General features: G+C 40.5%; 1 pseudogene across 1 annotated transcript in view; it reads left to right on the forward strand.

Annotated features, from left to right (window-relative positions):
- The window catches only part of LOC149253386 (uncharacterized), a 372,890-nt pseudogene that overhangs the window by 145,960 nt on the left and 199,053 nt on the right, over nt 1–27,877 (forward strand). Inside the window, exons 9-10 of the transcript XR_016266201.1 lie at nt 17,731–17,850; nt 18,038–18,148. The product of XR_016266201.1 is annotated as an uncharacterized LOC149253386 (transcript). The remainder of the gene's footprint in view (nt 1–17,730; nt 17,851–18,037; nt 18,149–27,877) is intronic.

Below are 27,877 nucleotides of genomic sequence, written 5' to 3' on the forward strand. Positions count from 1 at the left end.
TTCTTTCTTGCTCAATATCTTGTTTCCGTATAATAATTAATTAAGTGAAGGTTGTAGTGGTATTTACTTCGATATTTGTCATAGCAAACAGTAAATAACTTGTATGGATTAACAAGTAGGAGAAGTAACATTAGTTTGTTGCAGTAGGAGTTCCTGTTGTGGAATTTTCACATGGTATTAGAGCTGCAGGTGAAGCAAGAAGAGCAAAGCCGATAGATCCAACGCTGAGCAGAAGAAGGGAGTTCGAAAAAAACGTTGCAGGAGGCAGTAGTTCGAAACCCCTAGAAGGCTGATGCAGTGCCAAGTTGAGAGTGCAGATTTTCGAGGCAGTCTCTCTTCGAGTGAGTCGACGGAGAGAAGGAGTTCCAGTTTGGCTTTTTGTTGGTGCAGAGGCAGTGACACTGGAGCCTCAGCGTGAGAGAGCTGGTGGGACGCAGAGTTTTCTGCAGGCAGTTAGTTGGGCAGAAAATCATCAGAAGAGAGAGGAGAAGCATGGTTGAGGGAATTTCTTCCTCAAAGAATTCCTAGCCAAGGAATTCAAATTCTCTAGAGCTAAGCAGCAGCAAGGGGCAACAATTTTACTAGCTCCAGCAGGGAGTGCGTAGCCTAGCCTAGCAGCTGCGCAAAGGAGAGGGAGCAATTCGACATTTTAGCAAAGATGGCCATGGATGGGCAGGATCCATGGAAGAGAAGCAAATTAGATCTAGTTGCTGCAGATTTGTCATGTGGATTAGTGTCCTTGCTACAAGAGCCCAACAAAATTAGCAGGAGGATGATAGTGTCAACAAACACAGCTAGTCATTCAAATGACAGTTGCATAGCTAGTTGCAGTTAGTTTCCGGAAGACAGTTGTAGATCTAGTTGCAGTGACACATGCAGTGTGAATTACCCAGTTGCAGTATGTAGGAGCAGTTATAGCTAGGAGATTCGCAACGCAGAGCTTTGTAGTCAAGTTTTTAGTGCAGGATAATTGTTTGAGTTGCCAGGAGGGAGAAGAGAGATTTCCCATAGGGAGATAGAGAGTCAGAGGAAGTCTAGTTTCAAAGGGAGCCACCCTGTGGAAGCTAGTACTTCTAGATTTGAGGAGATCAAACTCATTATTGCAGTAGTTACAGCAGCATTGCAGAAGCATCAACAGAGCAGTAGCAGCCCCAATATGAGTATATCATATTTTGCCATGACAACCGAGATACCTCCAAGAGGGAGGTGGGTTGATTTGGAGCTATAGTTCGAAAGAGCTACAGACGGGCAGGATCCTTGAGGATTCTGCCTCTTGGATCAAAACCTTGCTACGGGAGCCTAGTTTTGTGGTAGCAGGATGGACTAGTGTCAGATGGTGTTGAGGAGTGTCGGGGAGAGTTGCAGTGGCTAGGAGCGCCAGATCCTGAACAATGCAGAGCAAAGTTGGTAGCAGTGTAGATGGCATGGAGCAGAGGTCAACAACAACACAGTAGGGTCAGAGGGTCAGTGCAGAGGCTAGCAACAGTCAGGCTCCAACATTCACATGGTATCACACTGAACACAATTAGTTCAGTAATTTTGGACATTTTTCTGTTGCTGATAGAGTAGCAACAACAATTTGCAGTGTAGTGGCAGTTGGCAGTGGCAGTGCTAGCAGTAGCATAGATGCAACACTTGAGAGTGAGCTGTAGTATGGATGCAGTGTTGATAGTGGCAGTTGCAGCAGCAACGCAGTAGTTGGCAGACAACATGTCAGACATCAGCAACACAGAGGACAATGCTTCAAAGTCAGAGCAGTATGCAACAATGTCTATTGCTAGAGCACATTCCTCGTAAAGAGGGAGTGTTGATTTGGGGTAGCATCGGATGTGCCCCAGGCCTCAACTTTTGCAGGGAGGCTTGGGCACATGCATTCCAAAGAACCTAGAAATTGTTTTGGGAAATTCCACCCAAAGACAATTTTATTAAAATAATTAATATTTTTAAAGGAGTTCCTAAGTCTATACTTAGGAAAATTAAAATATTAATGGGTATTAATCTAATTGTGGGTGTAACTTCTAGAAAAAGATGGAGATCAAGTCAAAACGATCTGAGCCTTTGATTAGGAGTTAATCTAGGTTGTTGGTTGCCCAACAGGAAGATATAAGAAGGGGCTTGAGGGTCATTTGGAAAATACACCAAGAGATCAAGAGATCGAATTTCTGAAGTGAGAAGTTCTCAAGAGGAAATTCTGATCCAGTGGATTTCTTGCAGTTGAGGGGCAGAGATAGCATTCGGAGAGAGATTTTCTCAGCCGGAGAATCATCAGCAGAGAGAGGCAGAGAGTGATCCAGCAGCTCTCATGAAGAGGCTGACGCAGGGCCATGCAGACATAGCGCAGAGGATGAAAGAGAGTCCGAAATTTTGCAGCAGAGTTAGTTTCAAAAGCTGGGAGTTGGGGTGTGAGATCAGGAGGTTGAAAGTAGTGACTCCGGGCAACAAATCGATCAGCTGGGTGGGTGACGCAGTGCTTAGAGGGGATGACGCAGGGATTGCGTGAGGACTGTGCAGAGACATTGCGGGCACTGCCAGAGGTACCTCATCTAGTGTTCGGATCAGCCAAGATTTTTCTCAATGATTTTGTGAGGTAATCTCACAAATCTTTCTTCTAGTATTTCTCTCTCTGTAACTGAATAACCCTTGAGGTGTTAAGAGATGTATTCAGAATTTGTTACTTCTTAATAATAATAAACCCTCAGATTTGTTGCACCGGTTTTCCCGCATTGGGTTTTTCCCTGGGACATTTGTCCAAAAATAACGATGTCACATGTGTTGTATTTTTTTTCTTGCTCAGTATCTTGTTTCCGTATAATAATTAATTAAGTGAAGGCTGCAGTGGTATTTACTTCGATATTTTCCGTAGCAAACAGTAAATAAATTGTATGGATTAACAAGTAGGAGAGTTAACATCAGGTTGCTGCAGTAGGGGTTCCTATTGTGGAATTTTCACACCCCTATGGATTGATGGGCTAACTTGGGACTTGTCACTTCGACTTGGGAGCTTTGAAACACCTAATAGAGTTATCTATTTAAGCATCCCTAACATAAGGAAGGAACACTTATACAGGACTTGGTATAGTTAGATATTTGAAGGTGATCTTTGTGTGAAGTGTTAGTGTGCCCCTAACATTAAGTATGGTCCACTATGATGCACCCATGGTTTTTGTTGCCTAATGATTATTGATTTCCACTTGATATTGAGATGGTTTTGTTAAGTGGTTCTCATCACAGCAGTAGAGGCTTCTTGAGGTGATAGCCCCACCTTCTCAGCAAAGCAGTAGAAGTTGTACCTGTTGGGAATCACAATTGCTGTTATACCAAAACCTGTAGGTGTTAGTCAACGATTGCATCGCCAGAGATAAGGATCCACGATAGGCAGTTAGTCCATGTCACGAAACACATAGAGAGCGTTGGTTTATCGAATGTCCAACAATATCCCCCCCCCAATACGAGTCGGGTGTGTATCGAACTTGTGACCTATGCTTTGATACCACTTGTTGGGAATCATGATTGTCATTACACCAAAACCCGCAGGTGTTTGTCAATGATCACATCGCCAGAGATAAGGATCCACGAGAGATGGTTAGTCCATGTTGCGAAACACACGGGGACCGTTGGTTTATATAATGGCTAATAGTACCATCCATTGCATAGAGAGAGATTGACCTAGATGATTAGTATTGCCTATCCAAAGCAGAGCATTGGGCTATTTGATGATCCCATATGATGATTGACACCTCGAGGGACCCTTGAATACTGAAATGTTGAGCCCATGGAGCTTGGTGTTGGAGATATTGATGGTCTGCATAGTGGACTGAGGATGCCCCCAAGCTAGCCTTGACATTATTTGTGGGCATCTTTTGTTCCGGAGTGTGAAAATTCTATTGTAGTTACTGATAATTATTCTTCTATCTTTAGAGATTATTTGTCTTATGTAAATTAGCTTATGTCAAATACTAAATAAAAACGCAACTGCAATTTCTCCAGAAATTAATCACAAAAATTGAGAAAATAACACACACATAAAATTGGACACTGATATTTTTGGACAAAATAGTCTCTAGAAAAACCCTCGTGTGGGGAAAACCAGTTCTGCATATGAGGGTTTATATTATTTCTTTAGCAAATCAAGGATTACATAAATTGCTTCCTTGATACTGGTAGAGCTCCGACAAATTTATTTCCTTCACTTTCATTGACCAAATCGAACTAGGAAATCAAGAGTCTCCCTTTGCAAACTAACTTGGCCTCTCCTAGTCAATTCACACTTCCTCTTGCAACTCACACTGGCCATTGTCAAATATGAAATGGCGTCCTAGACACTCACACTGTCTCTAGGAAATCAATCTCATGAGTAATACTGCCTCCAACAACTCGACTAACCAACTCGCACTGCCTCTGGGTAATTGTTCCAACAATTGGCAACTAAAACGAGCCTTTGGAAACTCGTGCTAGATAAACTAGCTACTTGCACTACCTAACTCGGCCTTCCTCTTAAAAAATAATTTGGTCTCCTTGCTCTTAGAAAACTGGAATCACTGTGAAGAATTTCTCTGGAAATTCTCTCCTCAATTTCTCTTGTTGAAAACCCCACTGCTGGTGTCTCCCACGCTATCATTGTGCCCTTGCTATCACTGCAAATTTGCTTGTTCGAATGATCTCCAAAGGCCCCATCGATTTCATCTTATAATCTCTCATTCACAAATAAACGGTCACAATCTAACTCGAATCGATGGCCAAGATCGTCTTGACTTCTAAAAATCACCTTTCTAGAAGTCACTAGAGCTAAATCGATTTGTCTCAATTAATCCCAATTAATTAACCCATTTCCCTAAGTTAGACTTAGGAAAATAATTAAAACTGGCTAATTAATTTAATTAAGATAATTTCACTTAGAAAATCTTTCTGGGTATTAGAGATAATTAATCCACCCGTGTTCGTAGCCTCATAGACACCATTTGAGACTAGAACACTTGTCCAAGCTACAAAAACTAACACGGAGCTCAAATAATGATGGTTATCCTTGAGATGGAAGGTGAGGGCTTGCACATCACATTGGAGCCCCAAGACTTGAGCTACAGAGTGCCACGTCACCCCCTTGCTCCTTTGAGGTTTACGTAGGGCACCATGGACATGACATGTTGGCATTGTGTCACTTTGGAGGCTTCCATATGATCCTTAAGATGTATCTTGGAGTATGGAGCACTCATTAGCCCATATCACACCTTTTGATGGCTTAGAGATTGTTGAAGTTTCTAATTCTACTTAGTTAGAAACCCTCCATGCACTTTATTTGATTTATTCCTACTTACTTGTTATGTTATTTAACAAGATATTTACAATGTAAATACCGAAAATAAACACTAGTGCATGCTCAACATATTACAGATGAGAAACTAAAGGAAACAGAAACAATCACATCAGATAACACCATTATTTTTGGACCAATGTCCTCGGAAAAACCCAATGTGGGAAAACTGGTGTAGCTATCTGAGGGTTTTCTTATTAAGCAATATCAGAGTACAATCTAGGTGCCGAAACTGGCCTACCCAACAGAGAATTTCCTTGGCAGTAATACCTCTCAGTTTGAGACAAATCTCCTGGCTGAAACCACGGATAATCCTTCTAGTAGCTCCTTAGCACCAATCTACCCCAGAAACCCCAGCGTCAACCTCTCTCTAGACTGCATCAGCCCCTCTCTCCCCAGTGCTGGCCCTGCGTCACCTTGGATGGGTCTATATTAGCCTTAGGAGGCCCTGCGTCAGCCCTCTGGCCTTCTGCATCAACAACGTTGTTCTCTCTGAGGCTCTACGCAGCTCCCGACTGCGTCTGAGTGGCCCTGCGTGAGCCCTGGTTGGCTTTGCGTCACTCTCCCCAGCTACTGCGATGCTCTCTCGGAACTATCTCTGCCTCTCTGTCTCTCTGTACTTAATCCCCCTCAGCTGTAACTCCCGATCACTAATTCTATCTCTTTTAGCAAACCCCGCTGTAGAGAATAGAATGACTGATCACTTTGGTGTATTCTCCAAGTGACCCTCAAGCATCCTCTTATACTTTTCCTGTTGACATATCAACGACCGAGATTAAGTCCCTAATCAACGTCTAAGATTAGATCTGACTTGATCCATGTCTTTTGGATTCTAACACAGTTTCATATTAATCCACATTAATATTTTATTTTCCCTAAGTTTACTCTTAGGGATTCCATTAAAAATATTAATTATTTTAATATCTCCTAAACTGTTTAGAATCCGCCCAAACCCTTTCTGGGTATTGGAGATTTCATGTGCTCCAACCTCTCCACCAAATTTTGTGGCTAGAGACATCCGATGCTACCACAAATCAACACTCCCTCTTAGCGAGGACTGTGCTCTAGCAATACTCCTCACTGAGTATTACTCTGATCATCCAGCATCGATACCTATGCTGATGCTAGGCCTTCCTGCCCAACATCCTCTGCACTGCTGCATCCTATACTGCTGCCCATGGTTCTGCCACTGCCACTGCTGCATCTGTACGACAGCTCCCTTTGCATCCGTGCTGCTGCTGGTCCTTTCTCCCAGCACTGCATTCGCATTGCACCTCCTCTCATCATGTTGCATCATGCTGCCCACTGCTGCACTGCAACTCAGTTACTGAGAAGTAAGTAATTGATCTCCCAACTCTGACCTCTTTGTTGGGCTAGAGACACCCACTGACGCTGAAGTTCCCTCTGCCGCTGACAAGTGCTCCCTCTCTGACCTCTGCATTGCTGCAACAACTCCCTGCATCTCGCACCATTGCACACCTCTTTGTGCCATCTTGCATTGGTATAACACTCTTGTGCCTCTCGCACTGTTGCAGCCTGCTAGCCTCACGCTGTCTTGGGACTTCTGCACTCTAGCTCTTTCTGCCGCTCCATCCGCAACCATCTCTACCTGACTCAGCCAGTCTTGCTACCCCTCTTCGGGGTTCCCGTAGCATGGTCTAATCCAAGAGGTTGGGTACCTCGAGGATCCTGCCCCTCATTGCCTGTAATTTGCCTCACTACAACTCGATGTCTCCCCACTTCCACTCAAGTGGTGCGTGTGCACTCATGGCACAATCATCATCTGCCAAAACTTTCTTCTTTGCCCGTGCTGGCACTGCCTTAGTCTCGGAAGACTCTCCCTTACTCTTTTTCCTTGGACACTGGGTCGCATAATGACCTAGCTCTCCACAGTGGAAGCACTTGATCTTGGAGAGATGCTTCTTCTTCCACTTTTCCTGCTTTCCCTCAGATGCTAGGGCAAAATCTTCCTCCTCCTGTTTGACTTTGATCCCCTTGCTGCTGCTACCCATCTTCGACTACCGTCTAATCTCTTCTTTGCGAAGAGCGCCCCCATCTCATCCCAAGGTGGGAGAGTCCCTCTGCCCAGTATACTCTGAACAAATACCTCCCAGTCTTTTGAGACTGCATTCAGGGCTGTCCTCACCATCAACTCTTCATTTGGCGTGGCTTCTATAGCAGTCAACTGATCTTGGATCTCATTCAGTCCTCTGAGGAAGGTGTCAATTGGTTCGCCCTTCTTCATCTGATACGACCTCAACTGATTCTCAAGTAGCATTCTTCTCTGCATAGAAGTATGCTGGTACAATTTCTTGAGAGCCTCCTACATTTCATATGCCGTTTCCTTCTTGGCAATGTGTGGTACTACATGATCCTTGACCCTGTCAAGGATGATGCTCTTGGCTCGTGCCATTGCCTCCTCATACTTGTCATTGTCATTGGGGTCGACTGGGATAGCTATCACCTTTAAGGCGAAGTTCTTGACACGATTTCTGTCAAGTACGGATAAGATTTTGGCCTTCCAGATTGGGAAGTTCGATGCTCCTGTCCAGTCTATCCTGGTCTCTTAGTCCGTGTAGTGCCATGATGCTCTTCTACTTCCCTCCTGGAAGTTCTCTGTTCGACTCCTTAGAGTCTTTAGACCCGTTTGGAAGTTCTCTTCTGGAATCCCTTTGAGTCTCGATTTCCCTGCTGGAAATCCTTCAGCTGCTGTCGAGATGCCCCCTACTCTAGCTGTCTTGTGCAACCGCATCACTGATCTGGGTTCCTAAGCTAGAAACCCTCGGTAGAAACTCTCTCCTCTTGGCCTTGCTCTGTCACGTACTGTTTTGACTACAGCACCTCACCAGCTCCACTCTGCAATATTCCCACAACCTTCTAAACCCCAACAACTTGAAGGTGAGAGCTCCTAGGCTCTGCGCAATCCTAGCACAAGCAACCTGGCCTCCTCAGCCAACTGTGTCAGCCCTCCCAGCTTCTGCGTGGCTCTGTGTGAGGCTCCCTTTGTCTTCCTTAGCCTCTAAACTGCCTCTTCCCAACTCACCCTTGATGAGGCAAGCACTGTGTCACCCTTCCCTTGTTGCTGCTTTGCTAGAAACAACTTTTGTCACCTCAGGACCACTGTTTTTTGCTGCTATTGCTTCGCTTGGCTTATGTCCTTAGTCCTCCTGTGATCTGCAATCACTGTCTGATACCATGTTGAAGTTTCTAAGTCTACTTAGTTAGAAACCCTCCATGCACTTTATCTGATTTATTCCTACCTAGTACCTACTTGTTATGTTATGTTACTTAACAAGTTATTTACGATGTAAATATTGAAAATAAACACTAGTGCATGCTCAACATATTACAGATCAGCAACTAAAGGAAACAGAAATAATCACACCATATGACACCATTATTCTTGGATCAATGTCCCCAGAAAAACCCAATGTGGGAAAACCGATGTAGCTATCTGAGGGTTTTCTTATTAAGCAATATCAGAGTAAAATCTGGGTGCCAAAACTGGCCTACCCAACAAAGAATTTCCTTGGCAGTAATACCGCTTAGTTTGAGACAAATCTCTTGGCTGAAACCCCATATAATCCTTCCAGCAGCTCCTCAGCACCAATCTACCCCAAAAACCCCAACATCAACCTCTCTCTGGATTGCGTCAGCCCCTCTCTGCCCAACGTTGGCCTTGCGTCACCCCGGATGGGTTCGTGTCAGCCTTAGGAGGCCCTGTGTCACCCTGGATGGGTCCGTGTCAGCCTTAGGAGGCCCTGCGTCGGCCGTTTGGTCCTCTGCGTCGGCAATGTTGGCCTCTTTGAGGCTCTGCGCAACTCCCGGCTGCCTCTGCGTGGCCCTACGTGAGCCCTGGCTGGCTCTGCGTCACTCTCCCCGGCTACTGTGCTGCTCTCCCGGAACTATCTCTGCCTCTCTGTCTCTCTGTACTCAATGCCCCTCAGCTGCAACTCCCGATCACTAATTCTATCTCTCTTAGCAAACCCCGCTCTAGAGAATAGAATGACTAATCACTCTGGTGTATTCTCTAAGTGATCCTCAAGCCTCCTCTTATACTTTTCCTGTTGACATATCAACGACCAAGATTAAGTCCCTAATCAACGGCTAAGATTAGATCTGGTTTGATCCATGTCTTTTGGACCATTCTAACACAGTTTCATATTAATCCACATTAATATTTTATTTTCCCTAAGTTTAGACTTAGGGACTCCATTAAAAATATTAATTATTTTAATATCTCCTAAATTGTTTAGAATCTACGCAAACCTTTTCTAGGTATTGGAGATCTCATGTGCCCCAACCTCTCCACCAAATTTCATGGCTAGAGCACATCCGATGCTACCCCAAATCAACAGAGATGCTCATTTGGAGGATCACTTCATGCATTAGGACCATTTTCTCCTAGACGTGTTGGCTTTTATGGCACTTTTGTTACGTTCTTTTGCTATGATTTTGGCTTGTAACCTATTTCCTATGGAACGGTTAAAGTAAACCTGTCAATAGGGCTTCATTAGTTGATTTATTGTGAAAATCAGTGCGATGGGTCTCATATAAATAGAGCCTCCCCTCATTTTGTTTTTTCATCATCACACATGGTATACTTCTCATTAAAAGAGTGCGAGCTAACCATCTTCTCTACAATGGGAAATATGTAGTGTTTTATGGTGTGGATTTTTTATGGATGTGACTTTTGGATGGAGACATTGTTTTGGGGTTGAAAGAAGTGCCTTTATGGAGGATTTTTGTAAGTTTATTGTCTATTATTGATATTTTGCATGCTATGATGTCTAAAATAGGTTTTCAATTGTTCCATGACTAAATGTTTTATCATTGATGAAATTTTGCTCCAATATTGCATGTGAAATTTTCCTCTTTAAGGCCTATAGGGAAACTCTATATTTGTAGACCCTATACTTAATTTCTCCCCTCAAATGAGAAATAGCTAGGGTTTTTGAAGTGGATTCCCCAAAGCATCCCCCCTTACTCCATCAATATCCTTCGTTTGAGACTGTGCCATAATGACTCCATAAACCCTTGTAGGATAAGGCATTGGTCTAAGAGTGTGTTGATCGCATTAAAACTTTATAAGAAAAAATCTTTCTCCTCCTCTCCCTTGTATGGCTAGGGATGTTGCTAGGGGTTTAGGTCTGATTTATGCATAAGTGTTGTTTTCTTGCATGTGGGTGGTGTTGCACCTATTATGTCACAAGTCCAAGGAAGTAGTTGAACAAAACTTTTCAAAGTTTAGAATTGTCAGCCAACCAATTATCATGTCGTTGTAAACCCAATTTCTGCAAATTGTAATGTAAATGATGCTAGTACGATTGTTTAATTATGTAACAACACAGGTAAACCTATGATTTTGGTGACAAATTTAATCCTAGGAGGTTTTTTAATCTCACCGATTACCTGTGTTTATAACACGGCTAATCGGAAGAGTTTTTTCCCTCTAGCTTAAACCCCAAAGCTAGGGTGGAATTTATTGACAAAGTCTTAGGTGAGTCCTAGTGTTCTTAGTCGAGTCTATTGTAAAAGTGATTTGGGAATAATTTAAGCTATTTGGCTAAATTATTTTATTACAAGTCACTTGGTCTACTAGATCATATTGTGTCGTAGAATTGGGTAAAAATTATGCGGGTCCATAACGAATGGGTATCCCCTTTTGAGGGTTGAATTTGCAATTATCTGATGTAAAAATATTTTAGTACATGGTTCCTCGCAATCAGACACCACGACTAAAGTACTTAAGGGTGGAACAATAATTAATCCCCTTTAGTGTCAATTAATTAATTTTTCTGCAAAATAAAATAAAATACTAAGCCAGAAAATTAATTAATTTAGAGTAAAAAAAAATTATAGAGAAATTCGAAGTGGAAAATGACCAAAAAATTCGTGGATCAAAAAGAAGTTAATTTTTGGAGGTCCCCCACCAAGGAAAAATGGACATTTTAAGAAAAATTAAGCCCTTGGACCTTGGTGGTTAAGTCTAAGTCAAAATTTTGAGGTAATTAATCAAAAAAATCAATTTTTGGATTAATAAAAAATGGTTTTTAAGAGAAATTCGAAAATTCCTCAAAAATAAATATTTATTGACAATTGAAATTATTTTGACGGGGATCAAGCCAACTAGATGTTATTTTCCACTTGGAGGATTTATCTATAAACTAGAAGCCATTTGCTTATCAAGTCACGATGATGAAAGCTTTGGCTATAGTCAATGTAATTTTGTAACGCTAGTTTTGTTCCATTGATCTGCCGAGAACATTTAAAATATCATATAAAAGACTTTGGGGTTCAGTTCATGTTGTTCTTTGTCCGATGATTTGTGGTATGTGTTGGGCATGTGCTTTCTTATATTGTGCTTAAAATTTTATAAGCTTATTTATACATTAGATGGTGATAAGAACATTATATTGGTAGATTTTGGGTCTATCTTAGGTGATCTGATTCGCCATATGTCTAACAAGTTTTCTTGAAGAAAATATATAGAGTTTGCAGGTTTCCTGACCCTTGGGCTCCAAGTTCACAAACTTTGGAGGAGAGCCGACCTTGTTTGGGCTCCGAGAATTTTGTTTGGTTTTCTTACTTCGCTAAGGCTGTGGGCAATACCATAACTTTTGAAACACATTTGATCTATTGTCACTATTCATCATTTAAAAAATTATTTCTCAAAATATGTTTTTATTTTCAAGCATTGTACATTTGTAAATATATTTGTAAATTATTTTTGTAGAATAATTTTTGTAAATAAATTTTTCTAACCCTTGTTTTGTAGCTAATTTGGGTTTGGGTTTTATTTCAAATTTTTGTATATATTGGGGTTTTGGGTATTTCCATTTTTCATTTGTGCACTTGAGCTTCAAAAAGATTTGTGGGGGTTTGAGCTAGATCTAGGCCCTTGGGGGTAAGATCTAGTCTCTAGAAATTTTTGCAGGGCCATCATCAAGAAGTTTTGTAGTGAAATTGAACAATATTGAAGATTTGAAGCAAATCAAATTTTTGGCAAGGGTTTCAATTTTTTTTTTAGGGCTTCTAGGCTCAGCGTCCTCCCTCTAGCTTAGTCGCTGCCCTTGTTTACCCTTCCTTGGCTGACCGTAGGCCTGAAAAGGCCTCTAAGGCCTTGTCGTGAGCCTTTCTTCCCTTGCCGTGGGCATTGCCGCAGGCCCTAGGGCCTTTCTCCTTAGCCGTCTCCCCCTCTTTTCCCCTGCGGCACCCTTATTTCTCCTCTTTCTCCCCTCGGTTCCCTTTGTCCTCCTCCGTTTAGCCTCCCTCTACCTCGGTTTCCTCCATCTGCCCTAGCTGCAGCCCCTTTAGGGATTGCGGCAGGCCTTTAAGGCCTTAGAACCCTAGGCTGTTGGCCTTAGGGATTACTCTAGCCCCTCGGCCCTTCCTTTAGCCAAGCAGCAGCCCCTCCAGGGCTTGCCGTGGGCCTCCATTGGCCTCTTGACCCTAGCCGCAGGCCTGTAAGGCCTTGGCAGCACTAACTCAGGCCTATTTGGCCTTGTGTTGCCTTTCCTAGCCCTAAACTTACCTCATTTGTCTCTGTGGGCAGTCATTCAATTTCTGAGCTAATCTATTGATGTTCACAGTGGTTTTCAAGTGATTTTTTAAGCTAACATTGGTGGATGTAGGTAGCCTAATCATTGGGAGAAGTTGGGCAAGTTTCTTCAAGGCATCAATGCCTAAGGGTTTGATATCTAAACCCTATTTCTCCTCACTGTTTGCTACAGAAAGATAATCATTCATAACAGTGGTAAAATTTTCACTTAAGAGCCCTAAAAATCATTGACAAAATAGCCTAAGTTCATTATTTAATCATTGGAAGAGTTGGGTAAAGATCTCATAACTTGTTTCATGAAAATTGGATGACTGTCATAAGCACTTTGAAGTTTGATATATAACAGTGTTTGAAGCATTTTCTCATGGTTTACATTTCATGTTAAGTGCTTTCATCTAGATTTAGAAGAGATAAGTAATTTGGGACTGTTTTACACACTTGGCATAAGAATAGCTCACTGTTAGCTAGCTGCTGCCATAAAGCCCACTTATTACTCATTTGGATAACATTGGAACATAAGTAACATAAGATTTCCATTGTTTCATGTTCTAGTTACTCATTGTTGAAAATATTTGTTTACATTGCCTAATATGCTATTATGAAAAAAGGTTGTTGACATTGTAACATTGGTTAAGAATACTAATGTTCTCTTGTCTTGTGAGTTTCGTGATCCTAATTGTGCACTAATAAGCTCACTCTCTAAAGCACTTGACATTAAATCTATCTTGTTAAATTGTTGAGTATCTTGGTTACATCACTTGTCTTTTGGGAAATCTAATTGTTTCTATCACTCTAATTGGCATTAAAGTAACTTGTTCTAATTGTGTTCAAAAGAGCATCAAATCTCTTAAGTGTTTAAATGCCATTGGCATCAAAGATCTAATATATCTTGAACAATTGGTATTGAGGAATCTAATTGCAATATTGACATTATCTTGTTGGTATATCTTTAAAGGCTTCTAATTGCATAAGAACATCGATTGTCTAATCATCATTAGCATCTTGTATTGTCTCATTCGCTAATTGGCTTAAGTGGATAAGTGCTCTAGTTCTCTTTCTTGCCATTAATGTCATTTTATGGTTATTGTGGATCTTTGACATATTGGCGATCTTTCCTTTTAAGAGCATATATCTTGTGGTTATTAAGCAATTGTATTGTGGACACATCTTATATCTTGTTGGGCAAATCATATCTTGGCTGTTTCTTTTGAGCACTTGTTAATTTGGTACATTATCTTGCCTATAAGATTGTTTCTTAATTCATTGTTAAGTACTCTTGTCATAAGACTAATCATAACCAAGTACTTAAAGTCATTAAGCAATCTTAACTCAAGAACCCCTCGATAATCTTACATTCTCATCCTAGAGCTAGACTTGCATTAATAATTTATCTCCAAGCATAAGCTTGGTTGATGGAGAGATAGGAACACCCTTCCATCTTTGCTTGAGAAGTCTAGGCTGTCTATTATTTAAAACAGTGACCTTGTAGTTTTTAGAGCCACAGTAGATACTAGTAATAGTGAGAGACTCAGGTGATAGATCCATTATACTGATCACAGGTGATTTAGTACTTTGGATGACTTTTAGTTGCAGAGGTTGCAGTTGCAGCAATAACAGATGAGAGGGAGTTGTAGTGCAGATGCAGTGTTGGTAGCAGTACGATAGTGTTAGCAACAACACAGGTGCAACGTACGTCAAAGTTGTGCAGTGATTGGTGGGAAGTATGGCCATACATCAACAAAATGACAGGAGATGAAGCTGCTTTGGGATGTGCAGTGGCGCTAGAACACATTCCTCGCTAAGAGGGAATGTTAGTTTTTGTAGCATCGGATGTGTTCTAGCGTTGAAATTTTGTGGAGAGACTAAAATACATGAGATTTCCAAAACCCAAAATAATTTCTGGAAATTCCGCCTATAAATGACTTAATTAGATTATTAACCAGTTTTTAAATATTTCCTAAGTCTAAACTTATGGAATATGGTTAATTAATCAGTATTAATTAAGTCAAGGCGTGAATCATCTAGAAACTCACACGGATAGACTCCAAGATAATCCTAGCCATCGATTAATTTTTAATCTTGGTCGTTGGTGCTCCAACAAAGGATTATAAGAGGAGGTTGATGTGGTGATGGAGAGACACTTGAGAGGTTCGATTTCATGAGCAAATCGATTTCTAGAGTAGCAGCAGTTAGTTGCCAGAGAGAGAGCTTGAGATCGAAGTAGTGAGAAAGGGATAGCGACAGTGAAGCTGAAGGAAGGATTCTAGATTCGGGGAGTGCATTTGCAGAGAGGCAGAAGAGCCATAGAGAGGTTGACGCTGGGGCAGCATAGTAGCCTCTAGAGGCAAAGTCGATTTGCTGAGAGAGATTGACGTTTTCAGTTCCAGAGGCAGGGAAGGAGTTCTAGAGTGCCTAAGAAGCGTCTTTCCAGTCAAAAAATGTCAGAACGACTTCATCAGAGTCCAATCCGAGGCTAGACGTCCAGCCATCTATGCAGAGCAACGCAGAGGCTGATGCAGACGTTGACGCAGAGGCTTAGAGGGCTGAAATTCTGAAGGCAAGTTGTGTCGGGAGATTGCCTGTGGGGTGAGGAAAATTCCTCACTAGATTTTTGTCAGTATTTTCTCTACAGGATTACAAGTATTCCGCATCTAGATCGTACTCAAATTATTTCACTGCTGCTTAATAATGAAACCCTCGGCTGCTGCAGCGGTTTTCCCAAGTTGGGTTTTTCCAGGGATTTTTGTCCAAGAATAACTGTGTTATTTTATGTGTGTGTTCTAGCATTTGTTCTATCGTTTATTCTTTCGCAGCTTTATTTGTGTAGATTGCAGTGTGATTTATTTAGTATTTGTTGTAGCAAACAGTAAACAAATTGTTAAATTAAATTAACAATTAGGAGAATAATATCCAGTGGCTGTAATAGGATTCCGGTTTGGAATTTTCACACACCTTGACTTCTCTCTGCCACTTACTCTAGAGACTAGGCTCAATATAGATAAAGATCAAGGGATATACTTAGCTAGGCATTTAATTTAAAATAAACCAAGATCTTGCATTTCACCAAAGGCATAGGATCTGCATTTCGTCTAGGATAGTAAATGATTCTTTAAGCTGCGGTTGTTCATCTGGTTACTTGGTCTCTAATTGATTCAAAGCAAGTAGTTGACTTCGTAAGGCGTTGGTCTCATAATAATCTAATTGACTCCTTTAAAACTTGCTAAAATCAACCAAGTCGCTGCCATTCAATTGTGTCTCTCAGACTTGTTGGTTTCCAACGATTCTTGCATTCTCATCTTTCATAGGGACTACACCCCATAGGCTATTGTTGGGATACAACTAGAATGAAGAGGTCAGGTATAAGAGTGACAGGCCCCGCCCTGAGTTGTTGTCGCACTGTGCCTGTACAATCTGAGCGACAACAGGTGGCTCATAATTTACGATTAGTCTCTATAATTTGTTTACATGAGCATAGGGGATAGCATAACCGACCTTAATGAGGTTGACGCCAACCATTTATCTTGTTGTTTATGCATATCTAACAACCATAGAACAATTTACCTTAGTCTAACCCTAACCTCTATTTGAAGGCCTCGTCCCATTTTTGTTGAATATCATTTTGAACCCTTTTGTAAGGCTTCTATATGACTTTGAATGCCATATTATTGAAGATTGTCCAAACCCTAACTTATAGCAGCTCATATAGTGGTCTAGGATTAGAATACTTGAACCTTAGCATTAAAACCTAGGTCATCTTTGGCACTTTGCCAAGTGCTCTATCTATCTTTAGATCTTCAAAAAGTTATCACCTTGAACCCTAGTATTAGAGAATCTTTATAGGTGATATAGGGAAGCCTCCCTTGTGTTTTGAATCCCACTAAAGTGCAAGAGGAAGGTTGCTAAGGTGACTGGCATTTAGGGAAAGCGTCCCTTGTGGTTTAAATCTCACTAAAGAGCAGGAACAAGGTTGCTAAAGTGACAGTGACAAGCCTTCCTCATTCTTGCCATAAGGCCTGGGTTCTTGCCCATCAAGGCTTTGCACCGGGCCTGCTAGATTTTTCAGCAATATGTCCAACACGACTTTTTATCCTTATAGATAAGATAAAATAATTTGATTAATGTCCAATGAATGACCACAAAACTAGGTCAATGGGACTAAAGGATACATCCAGTACAAGTACAATGTGGGAGTGTAGACGCAACTCCTAGAAAATGGCAAAATGAAATCTTGGGATAAAATGAAGTGAAAAAGGATACAACAATAGGACAGCCTTATAGAAGAGAATTATCCATTTATGATTTTTCAGGTATTGAGAGTCCTTTTATTGGCTTGAGGGTGGCTTCTTATTATGAGTATGTTAGTTGGGTAGTGAACAATTGTTGACCAATCTAATGCACTCCTTTTGTTAAATATAAGGGTTTAGAAAAAGCTTATTTGATATTTATTTAGTTATGATGATATTTATGCAGTTTGATAGAAATCATGTGATTAATCTTATATATGTTAGTGTTTTTATAATGTTATGCTTTCCACTTTGTTTTTTATTCCTGGCAGATAACAGTGAGCATAGAACATGTGTTTAAGCTTGTGTGATTTGAAGTCATGACATTAGTAACAGGCATGGCAATTTCAGTGGATGCACCACACAGATTTGCAAAGAAAGAATACTCCTGATCCCAAGGGAGGAATTTTGGGGCCATGACAGAAATCTTGACTTAGCTATAAGGCAATTTTGCATGTTTGCCAAGATTTGTAGTTTTTCAATTCCAATTATCATTTATTACTTATTCATGATTTTCTTTGCCAGTTCTATTCCTCTAGAGTCTAAAGCTTATGCAAATTGATTTTGATAATTTTCAGGTAGACTTGACCCTTGAGGCTACACATTTGATAAGGTTCAAGCACAACTTTCGAAAGTGGAAAAATATAGACTTTCCTGAACCAATTTATCCCTTTATACATCCTGAAGTCTTGGTGGAAGTATGTGTAGAATATCCTATGTTAAGATCCTCATTAATATTTTTGGATTGGTCATGAAATACAATTATTTTTTCCTACAGTTAATGCAAAATGGGATAGCAAGTATGAGAGGGTACGTTCTATATTGAAATTTTTATTATGGGTCATAGAATCCTGATACATTTGATTCACCACAAGCCTTTTGCAGACATTTGAGGAGGGACACAGCATCGCAAAGTATGTCAACAAAGAACCTCAATCATACATAAAATCATGCCTTGCACAATTGGGCACAAGCCTAGTACTGAAAATGTTACTGGTAAAGACCCTCTTGAAATCATAATTTCAATGATAGATCATTCCATGCTTGCCATTTGCATGCTTCTGTTAGCTAAGATTTTGAATGCTATATCATCATTTCTTTTGTTTTAGAATGGTTTCAAGTATAAATGTCATTTAAGTATTAGTTCAAATCAAGCTAAATGCCTTCCTGTACTAGCACAACCATTGAAACATAAAAAGAAAACCAGCCCTTTCAGTTAGTACAGGAATGAAGAAACTGCTCCGTTATAGTATTAGGGCCTTTCTCTTGAAATAAAATTACGCTTTACTACGATTTTTAGTTGATATAAATTGTGCTGTTTACAAGATCTAATTAAAGGGTTTAAACTTTGAAGTATTCATTACTCTTTGGAAGAGTTAATAAAATTGCAAGATGAAATAAGACCTAGGAAAGTCAAAGCTGCACTTGAATCAAAAGAACATTTTTATTTTTCTGAACACTTGTATTTATCTTTGATTACAAAACAACAAAAGAAAAGAAAAGAAAAAGAAGTTGATTGATAATTATAATGCTTTTATATTTGGAAATGTTTTCAAAGGGAAAAGTAGGTACTTGGTAGGTCAATGTACCTAGGAGTATCTTGTGGATATACCTAAGTTATAATCATTTAAAGAAAAACCAAACTGTATTAGTCTAGTTACAAAATCAAAAGTGACTAGTCTATCAGATCCAACCTATAAATATCTTAAATTGAGTTTTAAGTTGTAATGCATTGAAATGTATTATTAATGAGGCCAGATGAAAACCAACCCAAACCTGCCCAAGTGTGATCTTGTGCCTAAGTGTGTAGGGTGAGTTGGGGGGGTGGGGTGTGGGTGGGAGTTCGGACAATAAGGCCAGCTCTCAATGCTAAAAAGTTATTTGCATAGAAGTATATCTTGGGGCTTAGCTTGCTTGGCGGATCAACCCAAAAACCTTGAATAAACTCTTACTTATTTGGCAGGAGCTGATCAGGGGTTTCAAGAGATTATTTGAGTAGAGGAGGTGATCAATCAAGATGCCAACTGTTTGAAGCAGATAGGTGGCCTTTGCAAGCCAACAACGAACTTGATTAGAGATACTGATAGTGGCTAGGGCCTTAGAGGAACAATAGGCAAGGATCCCTACTAGCTAAGGAATTTGCAAAGCATTGAACTTAGTGCAAATGAAAATGTAGTCTAAAGAGGTTTCAATCTCAAAGGTGGTGGTGAGTGGGGGGTCGCAAATTCTACGTGAATGTAGCAAAGCATGAAAACCTCAACTTTCTTTATGATGGATGAGTCTAAATCCAACAAATTAAGTCCCCAAATCTATGAACCATAGCGAACTATGTCTAATTGAATGCCCTAGAAATGACCTTAAAATCAATGACACTTAAGGAGATTAAGGGATTTGTTACCTCTCTTTTAATAGTGGTACTTCAAAACTTTTGACCATGACATTTGTAACCCCAAATGTGTGCAAGTAATAGCCCTGTAAGGCCATGTTGGTGTGTTTTGTAAAAGTTTCTCCTAAATCCCTAATGGTGGATGGTCATGGCCTGTCTTTCCTATGGTGCTTGGTTTTATGGTACTACTAACATTCCCCTGATGGGTGGTGACTCCCTACTTTGACAGGCATCTTTATGTCTTGGGGTGGTATGCAAGCATCATGGAGGTGTACCTACTAGGAGTTGTTACCCATCTTGTCAATAGGGGTACATACATTTTTTCAGTGCATCATTTACCGCCATTATAAGCCCGAAGTCACAAGTCAAAAGCCGTGTAAAAACCATGTGAGACCTTGTATTAGGCATCTTAAACCTGTTAATTTTTAGGGCTAAATTGTTCTCTAATGTAGATAATTGCATTTTTAAAATTTTTCAACATTTTCACTGTAATATTCCTAATTAGCCATGGCTAATTAGAATATTCGATTTTACTCTATTTTGTCTTCTATAGTTATTTGTAAATAAAAAGGTGAGGAAAAGGGGACATAACTCACTTTTAGAATAAAAGTCACTTCCTAGTAGCACAACGTTGTGACTTAAAGGGGAGCCAAGGGGGGCCAAAGGACCACGCAGAGATGGGGCCCACGCAGACACTTGGAGGGACTGCGCAGATGGAAAGGGAACACGTGGCAAGAGGGGATTACGTTGGAGGAGGTGAGCCTTGGGATTGGGAGAGGCCAATGCTATAAAGGAGAGAGGAGCCCCCTCATTTTGTCATTCGATTATGTGCATTTGAGCTAGTCACTTCGACTTAGAGCACGCTGGCTGTTTAGCTAGTCTGCAGCACTATTTAGTGCATTGAGTGCTTCCGTTCGGAGATCTCACCCTTAACCCTGGGGGACTTCAAGTGCCTGCTCGAGCAAGGTATTTCCACTAGTATTTTTGCAGTAGTTTCATCAGCATTTTGGCAGGAGGATTGAGCATCTTAGATGACTGCGCAGTCTTGAGAGGGATGACGCAGTTCTTTTTGGCAGGAGTTCTAGATTGAGGACTTGCAGGGGAATTTGTGCTGGGAGGTTGAGCAGGGGATCAACCCTTGCATATTGGAGGATTTTGGCTAGGTTTCAAGCAGAGTTGTGGTGGGTTTATTTCAGTGGTAACGCAGAGCCTTGAGGGATTGCGTGGGTCCTCAAGGGGGCGATTTTCGGGGGTCAGCCATTTCAAAAAAGCTTTCTGGGTTTTTCTGGGTTTCTTGAGTAGAGTCTGATTCCATAGTTTCAACATTTTCTGAGGAGGGGAACAGCCCCAAATTCTCATTTGATTTCTAGCAGCATTAGTAGTAGTTCTCCAGCAGCTTGGACGCAGTTCAGAGAGAGGCCATTCCTTTGCTATTCTGAGTGTATTTCTTCACTTGCCTTGTGCAAGTCGAGGTGCCATCTTTCTGATCACCTCCTGTACTCATTCTATTACTCAGTATAATAAAATGGATTAGCATTTCTCTCTGCATTTCATGAGTATCTGCTTATATCTCATGGTTATATCGTTATATGTTGCACCATTGTTATTTTCATCACTTTGAGCTTCCCGATTATTATATCACTTATACGTATTTGGTTTGAGTTTACTGGGGTTTGGGGAATATCTCGAAAATAGGATATTACATTCACATTATATTCACCCGATAACATCATAGCATCTTTAGTAATTACGTAGAGATAATAGTAACATCAACAAAGAAGCAGAACAATAAAGAACAGTCGAAGAAAAACATGCACAATAGAGACACCATGATTTAGGTCAGAGACTAGGGAAAAACTCCACAAGGGGGAAAACCCAACCAAATTCTTCTTCTTGGATATTCTTCAAATGTTCAATTGAGAGACAAAGTACAATAAGTATGAGATACATCCTTCAACATCTAATACATTAGGCCTCCTAGGCCAAACCTGGCCATAAACAAGTATAGGAAGGTAGATCTCCAAGTAACATATTTCTCTGTCAAGTCATCGTCATAGAGACAAGTCATACATCACAATTATACTACCATACAACAAAATGTTGCTACCATATCAAGGTCACTGTCATTGTCATTCATCAAAATCACTAACGAGGTCACTTCCATATCAAAGGTCACGATCATGCATCAAGGAACTAGAATCATTGCCATAAGGGTATAGCCGCACATCTTTGTCATAAGATCATTGTCTTCAATATAGGGACAAGTATCATAGCCATACACTGCCATACTACTACGATATATCAGAACCAATATCATTTCCATACGTTGACATTAGAATGCTACTAGTCATCCATGTCATGTCATAACATATACCACTTTCAAGGTCACAAGGTCATGCCATATATTTTGTCATATATATATATGTATGTATGTATGTATATAGATATTACAATTGCTAGGGACGTGCCATACATCATTGCTTGCCATACATCACAGTTATAAAAGCACTACCATATATCATTGTTTCTCATATTGTATTTAGAGCTATTCTAATTAGACCTTCAAATTGTATTCTAGCTGTCAAATAGGTCTGCCCAAACTAGTCAATAATACTTAGCATCCATCAATATTAAAGGAGCAATTGCATACCTTATATGACGTCCAATTTTCTACCCTAGATTAACAAGGCTTTTAGCACAACACAGATGAATTCGACCCTTTGGTAAGGGCACCTATACTGTTGAATATTAACCCAACAACTTGGCCTCTAGACTGTTACAAACCCTGCACAAACCTTTCTTCTTGAGGTCAAATCTCTTGCGCTATCCTATTATGGATCTCAACCCCTAATCATAGGTCTTCTCCATAATGTAACAACCTTAAATCAACTTTTGTTTAGGGTTCGGTCATCTTGAAGCATACAAATGAACTTCGGCCCTGTTCTCTATGGAGAAGCGCCTCAAAACATGCTCAAATTCGACCCTTCCAATTCTGCTAGCAAGAGACATATCTCAGCCTCAGTTGATCACAAGTTTCAACCCATATTTAGAGTTTTGGTGCAACTCATATGCACAGAGTTATAGGCCTTGTTACCCACCATTTTGTGGGTGATATCCCTAGGAGAAAATTTCTCCAAGATGGTCCTCAACCGACAGCCAACATCCCCTTGCAGCCACCAACTAGCTCGTTGTGCCATTTCTCTGCCACCTGGGCCAGCCATCTGGTCTCTCACCCATCTATCATGATCCTATGTTTGAAGGTGGGCCTCCCAAACCTAAGGTATGCCTTGTCATTTGGTAATTGAGTATTGTAGTTTGTTTATCATGGACACTTCCGAGCATGGACTAATGGGGGGATTCAGTGGAAAGAGTGGACTAGGTGTGTGCTCCTATCCCCTTGACCTCTTTTGGATGTTACCCTTGGATCCTAGTCCCGTGGGATCTCTTTTATTGACCGTTGGGCTTCTAGGATCACCCCTCGCCCTATCATTGGTCCATCCATTTCGCGATCCTTATCATAACGAGTCTCCTCCGATCAATGAAAGTACATAAAAAGTAGGGAGCCTTAGCTGAGGTGACAGTGGGTTGTCACTCCATTGTTGCCCTTAGCCTAGTAATAGCCCTTAAACTAAGTTGTTGGAAACGCTGGCAGGGGAGGAGTTTCCGTACGGAAATGGAAACGAAATGCGGAAACGCGTACGGTACGGCCCAAAAATGCGTTTCTGGCCGTACTGGCACGTTTCTCGAGGTGGAAATGTGGCCAAAACGACTGGAAACGTATATGATATGGCCCAGAAACGCGTTACTGGCTATATTGGCACGTTTCTCGAGGTGGAAATGTGGCCAATACGGCTGGAAACGCGTTTCTGGGCCGTACGACGCCATTTCCACATGCAACTTGACTTTTTTTTTTTAATTAATTTGTCTTCTAATTTTTAATTAGGTTTTTCTAATGCCTTCTAGTTGCTTCTAGATGCCTGTCTAAAGTTATAAAAATGAACTTTTGCCCTAGTGTTGATATGCAGTTCATCAAGAAGTTTGAGGCATATGTAGTTCATGGTAATGTTAAATTCTTAAAGTAAAAGTGATATTCTCCTTTATTTTTCATTTTCATCCTTTTACTTAAATTTTTAACATTACCATGAAATGACTCAGGATGTTTGAGAGTGGTTTCGCCCTCATTGGATTTCATATGGAGAAAGTAGAATTTTAGATCTCACTCAAAATCCAGCAGACTTATCTATTTTTCAAGATTTCAGGATTGGGGGGATTGCAATGTTTCCATTGGATTTTATCATGTACTAGGGTATGGAACTTGTATTTAATCAAGAGAACCAAGCCCTCTATGCAGGGGAGACTCCCAATAATCAAGAGCATGTAGGGTACTAGGGTATGAAACTTGTATTTAATCAAGAGCACTAAGGTCGTTCGACTATGTAGGAGGAGACTCCCAATCAAGCACGAGACAAGAAATTAGAAATTTCTCGTGGCTAATTTTGGATATTTCTATTTTCATTATCTAATCATTCATGAGTAAATGTGATGTAAATTTAGAGACTTATAGTTTATGCATTGACAATTGACAATTTTATCATAATGTAATAAATTAGAATGTATCATATATGCTTTATGATTGCACATATTTCTTAAATGTCCTAATATATATATATATATATATACACATATACATATACATATATATATATATATATATATATTCGCGTTTCCCCGTTTCCAAAATTTGGGGGGGTCACGTTTCGTACCCGTGCCCGTTTCGGAAACTCGTACCCATTTCCCCGTTTCGTGCAACCTTGCCCTTCAAGGATCCCCTTTTAGGACCCCTGCTAGCTTGAGCGGTAACATTTCTGGCGCCATTGCCAGGGAAACGAGACATGTGTTTTGTTCCCCATACGGCATATTGACATATCATTATTGGCGACTCCATTGGAAGAACGAAGCCCTAGTTCTTCATTGAACTTCAAGGTCGATGCTTGTAGGGTGAAGCAAGCATTTTTCTAGGCATCTTTAAATTCACTCTGGTGACTCTTACATATTTTTCATCTATATCTCAATTAGGTTGTCTTTCTTTGATAAATATCTCGCTTTGGACATTGCTAGCATCCCTGGGCACCCTAATCATGTCACAGGAAGGATGGTACGTGGGGTTCTCGTGTTTGATGGTGATCCACTCTCTGCAATTGACCATGTGGAAAGATGTAATGCACATGCTTCAAGAGAGGAGGTTGTTCACCAAGATGTCCTTATGTTGTTGTTTATGGGATCTCTTAGTGGTCATAACTCGTGGCTACATGATCATGAGCCTAAGAGCATCTCATCTATTGAGGAGTTCGTTGATGGCTTTCTTAGATCTTTTCAAGTATGCCCCACATTAAGCATCCAAGAGAAAGCCTTCATTCAGCATCATCAAGACATTGAGAATCTAAGTAATGAGCAGGAAGACAAGTCCTCCTTGAGTCCACATGATGAAAAGGAGGATTTGGAGAACACGTGTTGGGAAGGATTGGGTTGAGACTAACCTTACCTTTCTCAATGATATTACCCTTGATGACTCTCCTTTTGAGAACCTTGAGGAAGGTGATCCCATTAGCCCCTTAGAAGATGACATTGGAGATTACTTCCATATTGGTCCTCAAATTGATTGTGCTCCCATTTACGACACCGACAAGGAGGATGAGGCTGAGACTGGTCCTCCTTTTCTCTCGGGCATTATTTATGATGACACATCCATTAATGCCCTTGGGAAGAAGAAATTGTATTTTCCCTTGCATAAAGGGGGGCAGTTGGAAGTGATTAATTTTCCTTTTATGAGAGGTCCAATCTTTGATACTGAGGAAATCGGTCAGGGTCCTATCTCTCATAAGTATGATGCTATATTCCAATCCCCAAAGCCTTATGATTTTGGGTAAGAGAAACTTGTTGGATACAACACTCTACCCTCTTCTTTGCCTCCTTCTCTTGTTCATCATATTGAGAGTGATTCCCGCACTTGGTCTCATAAGATCTCAAGTGGTCTTGATCCCTTTTTCCCTTTTTGAGTATAATGACAAGGAAAAACCCCTCATTGAGTATTCTTTATCTCCTTGGGCACCCCCTCAGGATCATGATCAATCTATAATCTCCCCTTTCCAGTGTGATCATCATGGTAAACCTACTTGTGTTTTTCCATCTCATTAGTCTGCCTTTCCTACTAATCATAACATTGTAGAGGCAATAAAATATGAAATAAATGATAATGGAAATAATGTGCCTGAGGTTGCCATCCATAAAAAATTTATGAGCCCAATCATTGGTATCTCTATATTTTGGTTAAAAGAGAGGATCTCATGGACTAGATTACATCCTTTTCTTCCCTCTTCTCATGTGATCATCCATATGTGGGCATCATATTTTCCCACCTCCCACCCACTTCATCCTCTATATAATTGTATTTGCATTCGCTCTGGGATTTGCTACATGAGTAATCATACTAGAAGGCAAAGTTATATTGATATGATGATATGTTGGTTGCACTGGCTTTATGATTACACTTAGTATTAGTTTCGCACCATATGCATGTTAAAGTAGGATGCACTGCATGTTGATTTTCACATTAGAATTAATGTCATATGATATTTCTCATGATAGATTAGATGCATTTAGATAAAATTTTGCATATATTATTTTTTGTTGATTTTACAACCTAACATTAATCATGGGTGATCATAAGACACCGTACAAACATGTTGCACCATGGGTTTAGTCTTTGATATGAGCAGGTAACAGGTCTACGGTAACCAAAAGATTGTTGGAGTTCTCGTGACCTCCTGTTCAATTAGCTTCGCTCACTTTTCGAGAGATCATGTCCCAGTTGGAGCCAGATGTTACCCACCATTTTGTGGGTGATATCCCTAGTGTTAAAATTTGGATGCCCAAATTTCTATTGCAGCAACTGATTAAGTTTCTCCTACCTATTAATTTTTGAATCAAGTTACTTATTGTTTCCTACAGTAAATATCAAAACTAATACACTGTAGTCTACACCTTTTAAATTATAAGCGGAAACAAGAAACTGAACAAGAATGAGATACAACACATCTATGTTGTTATTTTTGGACAAATGTCCCCAAAAAAACCCAAAGTCGGAAAACTAATGCGGCAGCTGAGGGTTTTATTACTATGCAGTAGTAATTTCTGAATACAATCTCTAGATGCCTTCCCGACAACCCAGTGACAGAGAATATCACTGACAAAAAGATAAGTGACGTTACCTCACACTATCACTGGAAATTTTGGCTGATCCAGCCATTGAATGAACTGCCCCTGGTTGCCTCTACGTTGCCTTTGCATAGTCACTACGTCACCCCAGTGTCACACCATCTGGGGACAATGTCACCCCTTCAGCTGATCAATCTGCTGCTTAGGAAATTCTATTTTCACCTCCCAGACTCACACCCAGGCTTCAGGGTTCTGCAATTGATTCCTTCAGCTGATTTTTGGATTCCCTCTTGGCTTTTGCGTGGCCCTGCATCAGCCTCTCTAGCTCTGCACTGCCACTGCTAGATCTCTCTTTATCTTCTCTGCTGACTATTTTCTGACCGGGAAAGATCTCCCTTCGGATACTATCCGTGCCCCTCTCTGCAAAAGATCACTATCGAAAATCTCTTAGGCAGCTGCTCTGCTTCAGAAAATCGAACTTTTGATCTTCTCTCTATGTATTCTCCAAGTGCCCCTCAAGCCTCTTCTTATATCTTTCTGTTGGACAACCAACGACTTAGATTAACTTCTAATTGATGGCTTAGATCATTTTGGCTTGATCCTCGTCTTCTTCTAGAAGTTACACACAGAGTTTACATTAATACCCATTAATTATTTTAATTTCCAAAGTTTAGACTTAGGGTCCCATTAAAAATAATTAATTATTTTAATAAAACTATCTTCGGAATTTCCCAAAACGAATTATGGGTATTGGAGAATGCATGTGTCTAAGCCTCCTTGCAAATTTTGCAACTTAGAGCACATTCGATGCTACCAGAAATCAACACTCCCTCTTACCGAGGAATGTGCTCTGGCAATGCAACCTGCTAAAGCATTACTCTGATTCTGAGCAATCTCCCTTTGCACTGTTGATGTTTGACATCCTATCCACCAACTATTGCGCAAATGCGGCATTTGTAGTGCTGCTGACCCTGCCACTGTCAACACTGCATCCGTATTGCAACTCCCTCTGAAATTCTGCATTCGTGCTGCTGTTGGCACTAGCATTGCCAACTGCATCTGCGCTGCAACCTTCTCCTACTGCGGTTGCTACTGCATCAGTAACGAAAAATCATCCCGAATTA

The sequence above is a fragment of the Pinus tabuliformis genome, chromosome 7, assembly GCF_031772625.1.
Source record: "Pinus tabuliformis cultivar Carrire ecotype Pingquan chromosome 7, CPIR1, whole genome shotgun sequence".
NCBI lineage: Eukaryota > Viridiplantae > Streptophyta > Pinopsida > Pinales > Pinaceae > Pinus > Pinus tabuliformis.